Genomic DNA, 11,733 nt, shown 5'->3' on the forward strand with positions numbered 1-11,733 from the left:
TTATTCTATTTATTATATTTTGTCCACCCCCCCTGCCCTACCTCCTTCCCCTCCCCACAGCACCTGTACATATATATACATACATATATATGTTTGTACGTATTTATTACTCTACTTATTTATTTTATTTGTACATATTTATTATATTTTGTCTATCCCCCTGCCCTACCTCCTTCCCCTCCCCACAACACCTGTACATATATATACACATATATATATGTTTGTACGTATTTATTACTCTATTTTATTTGTACATATTTATTATATTTTGCCCATGCCCCTGCCCTACCTCCTTCCCCTCCTCACAGCACCTGTACATATATACATTATATATATATGTTTGTACGTATTTATTACTCTATTTTATTTGTGCATATTTATTCTATTTATTATATTTTGTCCATCCCTCTGCCCTACCTCCTTCCCCTCCCCTCAGCACTTGTACATATATTTATGTTTGTACGTATTTATTACTCTATTTCATTTGTACATATTTATTCTATTTATTATATTTTGTCCATCCCCCTGCCCTACCTCCTTCCCCTCCCCACAGCACCTGTACATATATATACAGATATATATGTTTGTACGTATTTATTACTCTACTTATTTATTTTATTTGTACATATTTATTCTATTTATTATATTTTGTCCATCCCCCTGCCCTACCTCCTTCCCCTCCCCACAGCACCTCTACATAGATATACATATATATGTTTGTACGTATTTATTACTCTACTTTTTTATTTTATTTGTACATATTTATTCTATTTATTATATTTTGTCCACCCCCCTGCCCTACCTCCTTCCCCTCCCCACAGCACCTGTACATATATATACATACATATATATGTTTGTACGTGTTTATTACTCTACTTATTTATTTTATTTGTACATATTTATTATATTTTGTCTATCCCCCTGCCCTACCTCCTTCCCCTCCCCACAACACCTGTACATATATATACACATATATATATGTTTGTACGTATTTATTACTCTATTTTATTTGTACATATTTATTATATTTTGCCCATGCCCCTGCCCTACCTCCTTCCCCTCCTCACAGCACCTGTATATATATATATACAGATATATATGTTTGTACGTATTTATTACTCTACTTATTTATTTTATTTGTACATATTTATTCTATTTATTATATTTTGTCCACCCCCCTGCCCTACCTCCTTCCCCTCCCCACAGCACCTCTACATATATATATATATACATATATATATGTTTGTACATATTTATTACTCTATTTTATTTGTACATTTTATTCTATTTATTATATTTGGTCCATCCCCCTGCCCTACCTCCTTCCCCTCCCCACAGCACCTGTACATATATACACACATATATATATATACATGTTTGTACGTATTTATTACTCTATTTTATTTGTACATATTTATTATATTTTGTCCATCCCCCTGCCCTACTTCCTTCCCCTCCCCACAGCACCTCTACATATATATATATATATATATATACATATATATATGTTTGTACGTATTTATTACTCTATTTTATTTGTACATATTTATTCTATTTATTATATTTTGTCCACCCCCTCACCCTACCTCCTTCCCCTCCCCACAGCACCTGTACATATATATACACACATATATATATATGTTTGTACGTATTTATTACTCTATTTTATTTGTACATATTTATTCTATTTATTATATTTTGTCCATCCCCCTGCCCTACCTCCTTCCCCTCCCCACAGCACCTGTACATATATATACATATATATATGTTTGTACGTATTTACTACTCTATTTTATTTGTACATATTTATTCTATTTATTATATTTTGTCCATCCCCCTGCCCTACCTCCTTCCCCTCCCCACAACACCTGTACATATATATACATATATATATATATGTTTGTACGTATTTATTACTCTATTTTATTTGTACATATTTATTCTATTTATTATATTTTGTCCAACCCCCGCCCTACCTCCTTCCCCTACCCACAGCACCTGTATATATACAAATATATTTATATACGTTTGTACGTATTTATTACTCTATTTATTTATTTTATTTGTACATATTTATTCTATTTATTTTATTTTGTCCATCCCCCCGCCTTACCTCCTTCCCCTCCCCACAGCACCTGTATATATGTATATATGTTTGTATGTATTTATTACTCTATTTATTTTATTTGTACACATTTATTCTATTTATTTTATTTTGTTAATATGTTTTGTTTTGTTGTCTGTCTCCCCCTTCTGTCTCCCCCTTCTGTCTCCCCCTCCCCACTGTCCGCCTCCTTCGCTCTTATGCTCGAGCTGCCGAACGCTGCTGGCGAAAGTCTAAACACCATGCCAACCTCGTTCACTTCAAGTTTATCCTTTCCTGCCTTAACTCAGCCCTCTCTTCTGCCAGACAAAACTATTTCTCCTCCCTTATTGACACCCATGCCCATCACCCCCGCCAGCTCTTCCGTACATTCAACTCCCTTCTCAGGCCCCCGGTTCCTCCCCCTCCTCCTTCCCTCACCCCCAACGATCTGGCCTCCTACTTCATTAACAAAATTAAATCCATCAGGTCCGACCTCCCCAAAGTCTCTTCCCCCCTTTCTCCAACCCCCCGGCTCTCAACATTCTCTGCTACTCTCCCATCCTTCCCAGTGGTATCCTCAGAGGAACTCTCCTCCCTCCTCTCAAGTGCTACTCCGGCCACCTGTGCTTCTGACCCCATTCCCTCTCATCTTATGAAATCTCTCGCTCCATCCCTTCTCCCCTCCTTAACTTCCATCTTCAACCGCTCACTCTCCACTGGTTCCTTCCCCTCTGCCTTCAAACATGCCCATGTCTCTCCCATCCTAAAAAAACCCTCTCTTGACCCCACCTCACCTTCTAGTTATCGTCCCATATCCCTCCTACCATTCCTTTCCAAACTCCTTGAACGAGTTGTCTACACGCGCTGCCTAGAATTCCTCAACAACAACTCTCTCCTCGACCCCCTCCAGTCTGGCTTCCGTCCCCTTCATTCCACGGAAACTGCGCTCTCAAAGGTCACCAATGACCTCCTGCTTGCCAAATCCAACGGCTCATACTCTGTCCTAATCCTCCTCGACCTCTCAGCTGCCTTTGACACTGTGGACCACCCCCTTCTCCTCAACACGTTATCTGACCTTGGCTTCACAGACTCCGTCCTCTCCTGGTTCTCCTCTTATCTCTCCGGTCGTTCTTTCTCAGTCTCTTTTGCAGGCTCCTCCTCCCCCTCCCATCCTCTTACTGTGGGAGTTCCCCAAGGTTCAGTGCTTGGTCCCCTTCTGTTCTCAATCTACACTCACTCCCTTGGTGACCTCATTCGCTCCCACGGCTTCAACTATCACCTCTACGCTGATGACACCCAGATCTACATCTCTGCCCCTGCTCTCTCCCCCTCCCTCCAGGCTCGCATCTCCTCCTGCCTTCAGGACATCTCCATCTGGATGTCCGCCCGCCACCTAAAGCTCAACATGTCGAAGACTGAGCTCCTTGTCTTCCCTCCCAAACCTTGTCCTCTCCCTGACTTTCCCATCTCTGTTGACGGCACTACCATCCTTCCCGTCTCACAAGCCCGCAACCTTGGTGTCATCCTCGACTCCGCTCTCTCATTCACCCCTCACATCCAAGCCGTCACCAAAACCTGCCGGTCTCAGCTCCGCAACATTGCCAAGATCCGCCCTTTCCTCTCCATCCAAACCGCTACCCTGCTAATTCAAGCTCTCATCCTATCCCGTCTGGACTACTGCACTAGCCTTCTCTCTGATCTCCCATCCTCGTGTCTCTCTCCACTTCAATCCATACTTCATGCTGCTGCCCGGATTATCTTTGTCCAGAAACGCTCTGGACATATCACTCCCCTCCTCAAAAACCTCCAATGGCTACCGATCAATCTGCGCATCAAGCAGAGACTCCTCACCCTGGGCTTCAAGGCTGTCCATCACCTCGCCCCCTCCTACCTCACCTCCCTTCTCTCCTTCTACTGCCCAGCCCGCACCCTCCGCTCCTCCACCACTAATCTCCTCACTGTACCTCGCTCTCGCCTGTCCCGCCATCGACCCCCGGCCCACGTCATCCCCCGGGCCTGGAATGCCCTCCCTCTGCCCATCCGCCAAGCTAGCTCTCTTCCTCCCTTCAAGGCCCTGCTGAGAGCTCACCTCCTCCAGGAGGCCTTCCCAGATTGAGCCCCTTCTTTCCTCTCCCCCTCGTCCCCCTCTCCATCCCCCCGCCTTACCGCCTTCCCCTCCCCACAGCACCTGTATATATGTATATATGGTTGTACATATTTATTACTCTGTTTATTTATTTATTTATTTATTTTACTTGTACATTTCTATCCTACTTATTTTATTTTGTTGGTATGTTTGGTTCTGTTCTCTGTCTCCCCCTTTTAGACTGTGAGCCCACTATCGGGTAGGGACTGTCTCTATGTGATGCCAATTTGTACTTCCCAAGCGCTTAGTACAGTGCTCTGCACATAGTAAGCGCTCAATAAATACGATTGATTGATTGATTGATTGATTCTAGACTGTGAGCCCTCTGTTGGGTAGGGACCGTCTCTAGATGTTGCCAACTTGGACTTCCCAAGCGCTTAGTACAGTGCTCTGCACACAGTAAGCGCTCAATAAATACGATTGATGATGATCTAGAGACGGTCCCTCCACAACAACGGGCTCCCAGTCTAGAAGGGAGAGACGGACAACAAAACAAAACATGTGGGCAGGTGTCAAGTCGTCGGAACAAATAGAATTAAAGCTAAAAGTGGAGCTCACAGTCCTCATCCCCATTTTCCAGATGAGGGAACTGAGGCCCGGAGACGTGAAGTGACTTGCCCAAAGTCACACAGTCTAGAGATTTATTGTTATATTAAATTGTTAACGTTTTAATAATAATGATGATATTTGTTAAGCACTTAATAATAATAAAGGCACTTATTGAGCGCTTACTATGTGCAAAGCACTGTTCTAAGCCCTGGGGAGGTTACAAAGTGATCAGGTTGTCCCCCTGGGGGCTGTCTTAGTCCCCATTTTACAGATGAGGCAACTGAGGCCCAGAGAAGTGAGTGACTTGCCCAAAGTCACACAGCTGACAATTGGCGGAGTCAGGATTTGAACCCATGACCTCTGACTCCAAAGCCCGGGCTCTTTCCACTGAGCCACGCTGCAAGCACTGTTCTAAACGCTGGGGTTTCTACTTAATATCGGAAGTTCTCCTCTTCCCGCTGTCTAATAAAAATAATAATCATAACGATGGTATTTGTTAAGCACTTACTATGTACCAAGTGCTGTTCTAAGCGCTGGAGGAGATCCAAGGTCATCAGGCTGTCCCCCGTGGGGCTCACAGTCCTCATCCCCATTTTCCAGATGAGGGAACTGAGGCCCGGAGCTGTAAAGCGACTTGCCCCAAATCACACAGTCTAGAGATTTATTGTTATATTAAATTGTTAATATTTTAATAATAATGATGATGGTATTTGTTAAGCACTTATCAATCAATCAATCAATCGTATTTATTGAGCGCTTACTATGTGCAGAGCACTGTACTAAGCGCTTGGGAAGTACAAATTGGCAACATACAGAGACAGTCCCTACCCAACAGTGGGCTCACAGTCTAAAAGGGGGAGACAGAGAACAAAACCAAACACACCAACAAAATAAAATAAATAGGATAGAAATGTACAAGTAAAATTAATAAATAAATAAATAGAGTAATAAATATGTATGTGCCAAGCACTGTTCTAAACGCTGGGGTTTCTACCTAATATCGGAAGTTCTCTTCCCGCTGTCTAATAAAAATGATAATCATAAGAATGGTATTTGTTAAGCGCTTACTATGTACCAAGCGCTGTTCTAAGCGCTGGAGGAGATCCAAGGTCATCAGGCTGTCCCCCGTGGGGCTTACAGTCCTCATCCCCATTTTCCAGATGAGGGAACTGAGGCCCGGAGATGTGAAGTGACTTGCCCCAAATCACACAGTCTAGAGATTTATTGTTATATATTTAATTGTTAATATTCTAATAATAATGATGATGGTATTTGTTAAGCACTTATTATGTGTTATCGACAAGTAGGGGGCAAAATAAGTTCACCAGTGTAAATCGGCCGCAGGGTTCGAGAACCCAAGGTGACTGGAATGAGCCCGGGCTTTGGAGTCAGAGGTCATGAGTTCAAATCCTGACTCCGCCAATTGTCAGCTGTGTGACTTTGGGCAAATCACTTCACTTCTCTGTGACTCAGCTCATCTGTAAAATGGGGGATAAGACTGTGAGCCCCCCGTGGGACAACCTGATCACCTTGTAACCTCCCCAGAGCTTAGAACAGTGCTTTGCACGTAGTTAGCACTTAATAAATGCCATCGTCATCATCAATTGTCAGCTGTGTGACTTTGGGCAAGTCACTTAACTTCTCTGTGCCTCAGTTCCCTCATCTGTAAAATGGGGGTTAAGACTGTGAGCCCCCCGTGGGACAACCTGATCACCTTGTAACCTCCCCAGCGCTTAGAACAGTGCTTTGCACCTAGCAAGCACTTAATAAATGCCACCATCATCATCAATTGTCAGCTGTGTGACTTTGGGCAAGTCACTTAACTTCTCTGTGCTTCAGTTCCCTCATCTGTAAAATGGGGGTTAAGACTGTGAGCCCTACAACCTGATCACCTTGTAACCTCCCCAGCGCTTAGAACAGTACTTTGCACATAGTAAGCGCTTAATAAATGCTATTATTATTATTATTATTATTATTATTATTATTATTACTGCTCGCCCATTCACCTCCCGAGAGGTACGAGGGACAAACAGCCTCGATTCCAGCCTCTTCTTCCCTTTTCTTTGGTTCCCCATCGGAGCAGTCAATGCCGCTTCTGCTGAAGTATGCGGCTAGGGTGATGATGATGATGATGGGATTTATTAAGCGCTTACTATGTGCAAAGCACTGTTCTAAGCGCTGGGGAGGTTACAAGGTAATCAGGTTGTCCCACAGGGGGCTCACAGTCTTAATCCCCATTTTACAGATGAGGTAACTGAGGCTCAGAGAAGTTAAGTGACTTGCCCAAGGTCACACAGCAGACATGTGGCAGAGCCGGGATTCGAACCCATGACCTCTGACTCCAAAGCCCGGGCTCTTTCCACTGAGCCACGCTGTGCCAAGCACTGTTCTGAACATGAGGTATAGACTGTGAGCCCACTGTTGGGTAGGGACCGTCTCTATATGGTGCCAACTTGTACTTCCCAAGTGTTTAGTACAGTGCTCTGCACACAGTAAGTGCTCAATAAATACGATTGAATGAATGAATAATAATAATAATAATGGCATTTATTAAGCGCTTACTATGTGCAAAGCACCGTTCTAAGCGCTGGGGAGGTTACAAGGTGATCAGGTTGTCCCACGGGGGCTCACAGTCCTAATCCCCATTTTACAGATGAGGGAACTGAGGCCCAGAGAAGTGAAGTGACTTGCCCAAAGTCACACAGCTGACTAGTGGCGGAGCCGGGATTCGAACCCATGACCTCTGACTCCAAAGCCCCTGCTCTTTCCTCTGAGCCACGCTGCTTCTCAATCTACCCAATATTGGAAGTTTTCCTCTTCTCGGTGCCTAATAAAAATAATAATAATAATAATGAGGGTATTTATTAAATGCTTACAATGTACCAAGCACTGTTCTGAGCACCGGGGGAGATCCACGGTCATCAGGTTGTCCCCCGTGGGGCTCACAGTCCTCATCCCCATTTTCCAGATGAGGGAACTGAGGCCGGGAGGCGTGAAGTGACGCCCAAAGTCACACCGCTGACAAGTGGCGGAGTCGGAATTAGAACCCACGTCTTTTGACTCCCAAACCCGGGCCCTTTCCACTAAGCCATGCTGCTTCTTCTCAAACAATACGATTGGATGAATGAATGAATGAGTGAATGAAATAAATGGATGGATGATAATAATAATAATATTAATAGTAATAATAATAATGGCATTTGTTAAGCGCTTACTATGTGCAAAGCACTGTTCTAAGCGCTGGGGGGATACAAGGTGATCAGGTTGTCCCACGTGGAGCTCACAGTCTTCATCCCCATTTTACAGATGAGGTAACTGAGGCACAGAGAAGTTAAGTGGCTTGCCCAAGGTCACACAGCAGACATGTGGCGGAGCCAGGATTCGAACCCTTGACCTTTGACTCCCAAGCCCATGCTCTTTCCACTGAGCCACACTGCTTCTCAATGAATGGATGAATGGATGAATGAATGGATGGATGGGTGGATTCATTCACGCTGAGAAGCAGAGTGGCTTGGGAGTCAGAGGTTCTGGGTTCAAATCCCAGCTCCGCCGCTTGTCAGCTGTGTGACTTTGGGCAAGTCACAACTTCTCTGTGCCTCAGTTATCTCATCTGTAAAATGGGGATTAAGACTGTGGGCCCCATTGGGGACAACCTGATTACCTTGTATCCTCCCCAGCGCTTAGAACAGTGCTTTGCACATACTAAGTGCTTAACAAATACCAAAATTATCACCTTGTAACCTCCCCAGCACTTCGGGCAAGTCACTTCACTTCTCCGTGCCTCAGTTCCCTCATCTGTAAAATGGGGATGAAGACTGTGAGCTCCCCGGTGGGACAACCTGATCACCTTGTAACCTCCCCAGCACATAGTAAGCACTTAATTAATTCATTCATTCAATCGTATTTATTGAGCGCTTACTGTGTGCAGAGCACTGTACTAAGCGCTTGGGAAGTGCAAGTCGGCAACATATAGAGACGGTCGTTCATTCATTCATTCATTCAATTGTATTTATTGAGCACTGACTGTGTGCAGAGCACTGTACTAAGCGGTTGGGAAGGACAAGTCGGCAACAGAGATGGTCGTTCATTCATTCAATCGTATTTATTGAGCACTGACTGTGTGCAGAGCACTGTACTAAACGCTTGGGAAGTACAAGTAGGCAACATATAGAGACGGTCCTTACCCAACAGCGGGCTCACAGTCTAGAAGAGGGCGACAGAGAACAAAACAAAGCATATTAACAAAATAAAAGAAGTAGAATAAATATGTATTATTATTATTATTATTGAGTGACTTGCCCAAGGTCACACGTGGCGGAGCCGGGATTCGACCCCGTGACCTCTGACCCCAAAGCCCGGGCTCTTTCCACTGAGCCACGCTGCTTCTCTATTAAATGAGTGAATAAATGAATGAGCCACGCTGCTTCTCTATTAAATGAGTGAATAAATGAATGAGTCATGCTGCTTCTCTATTAAATGAGTGAATAAATGAATGAGTCATGCTGCTTCTCTATTAAATGAGTGAATAAATGAATGAGCCATGCTGCTTCTTTATTAAATGAGTGAATAAATGAATGGGCAGGGCCGGGGGTGAGGGCGGTCCTGCCCTTCCTGTGCCCGCCAGGGAAACCACACCGCCCCGATGGAGCAGGACCGGACCGTGACTCCGGCCACCGGCCTGTCCCGCTCCCTGGACGGCCCTTTCTGGAGTTTGAAGGAGGAGCTGCGCGTCCAGCTAACTCTCTCCCCTCTCTTCGCCCACAGGTAGGACACCCCAGCCACCCCTGGCCTCCTCTCTCTGCCCCCTCCCAGGGCCTGGGCAACAAGAGACGGAAGGGACTCATTCATTCAATCGTATTTATTGAACGCTCACTGTGTGCAGAGCACTGTACTAAGCGATTGGGAAGTCCAAGTTGGCCACATATAGAGACGGTCCCTACCCAACTGCGACCCTCATCGCCGCTGCCCCTGCAGCTTGGCTCAGTGGAAAGAGCCCTGGCTTGGGAGTCAGAGGTCATGGGTTCAAATCTCTGTTCCGCCAATTGTCAGTTGGGTGACTTTGGGCAAGTCTCTGGGCCTCAGTTACCTCATCTGTAAAATGGGGGTGAAGACTGGGAGCCCCACGGGGGACAACCTGATCACTTTCATTCATTCAGTCGTATTTATTGAGCGCTCACTGTGTGCAGAGCACTGTACTAAGCGCTTGGGAAGTCCAAGCTGGCAACATATAGAGATGGTCCCTACCCAACAGTGACCCTCATCGCCGCTGCCCCTGCAGCTTGGCTCAGTGGAAAGAGCCCTGGCTTGGGAGTCAGAGGTCATGGGTTCAACTCTCTGTTCTGCCAATTGTCAGTTGGGTGACTTTGGGCACTTCTCTGGGCCTCAGTTCCCATATCTGTAAAATGGGGATGAAGACTGGGAGCCCCACGGGGGACAACCTGATCACTTCATTCATTCAATTGTATTTATGGAGCGCTTACTGTGTGCAGAGCACTGTACTAAGCACTTGGGAAGTCCAAGCTGGCAACATATAGAGACGGTCCCTATCCAACAGTGACCCTCATCGCCGCTGCCCCTGCAGCTTGGCTCAGTGGAAAGAGCCCTGGCTTGGGAGTCAGAGGTCATGGGTTCAAATCTCTGTTCCGCCAATTGTCAGTTGGGTGACTTTGGGCACTTCTCTGGGCCTTGGTTCCCTCATCTGGAAAATGGGGATGAAGACTGGGAGCGGACAACCTGATCACTTTCATTCATTCATTTATTCAATTGTATTTATTGAGCACTTACTGTGTGCAGAGCACTGTACTAAGTGCTCGGGAAGTACAAGTTGGCAACATATAGAGACAGTCCCAACCCAACAACCGGCTCACAATCTAGAAGGGGGAGACAGACAACAAAACAAAACATATTAACAAAAAATAAATAGAATAAATATGTACAAGTAAAATAAATAAATAGAGTAATAAATATGTACAAATATGCATACATATATACAGGTATATACATATATACAGGTATATACATATATACAGGTCACCTTGGATCCCCCCAGCGCTTAGAACAGTGCTTTCTTTGCATTCATTCATGCATGCAGAGGGGATTAAGACTGTGAGCCCCCAGTGGGACAACCTGATCACCTTGTAACCTCCCCAGTGCTTAGAACAGTGTTTTGCACATAGTAAGCACTTAATAAATACCATCATTATAATTATTATTACCCTCTACTTTCCCTGCTGCCCCTGCCACTGCCCTTCCTACCCCTGCTACTGTCCCTGCTGCCCCTGCCACTGCCCCAATAATAATAATAATATAATAATAATAATATAATTATAATGATGATGGTGTTTGTTAAGCCCTTACCATGTGCCAAGCATTGGTCTAAGCGCTGGGAAATAATAATAATGTTGGTATTTGTTAAGTGCTTACTATGTGCAAAGCACTGTTCTAAGCGCTGGGGGGAATACAAGGAGATGAGGTTGTCCCATGTGGGGCTCACAGAGTTAATCCCCATTTTACAGATGAGGTAATTGAGGCCCAGAGAAGTGAAGTGACTTGCCCAAAGTCGCACAGCTGACAAGGGGCGGAGCCGGGATTAGAACCCACAACCTCTGACTCCCAAACCCAGGCTCTTGCCACTAAGCCACGCTGCCCCTGCTGCCCCATTCCCCATTCATTCTGTGGTATTTATTGAGTGTTAACTATGTGCAGAGCACTGTCCTAAGCACTTGGGAGAGTTCACTACAGCAATAAACCGGGACGATTCTCTGCTCCTCATTCATTCATTATTGTATTTATTGAGTGCTTACTGTGTGCAGAGCACTGTCCTAAGCACTTGGGAGACTACAAGGAGCTTTCCCCTGTCCCTGTCCCCCCCTTGGTACCCTTGCTGTGCAGTGTTGGCTGCATCTAAAGCTCCTCTCTGGTCCCCTTTCAAGCAGTAATAATCATATATTAA

The sequence above is a fragment of the Tachyglossus aculeatus genome, chromosome 23 (genome assembly GCF_015852505.1).
Source record: "Tachyglossus aculeatus isolate mTacAcu1 chromosome 23, mTacAcu1.pri, whole genome shotgun sequence".
NCBI lineage: Eukaryota > Metazoa > Chordata > Mammalia > Monotremata > Tachyglossidae > Tachyglossus > Tachyglossus aculeatus.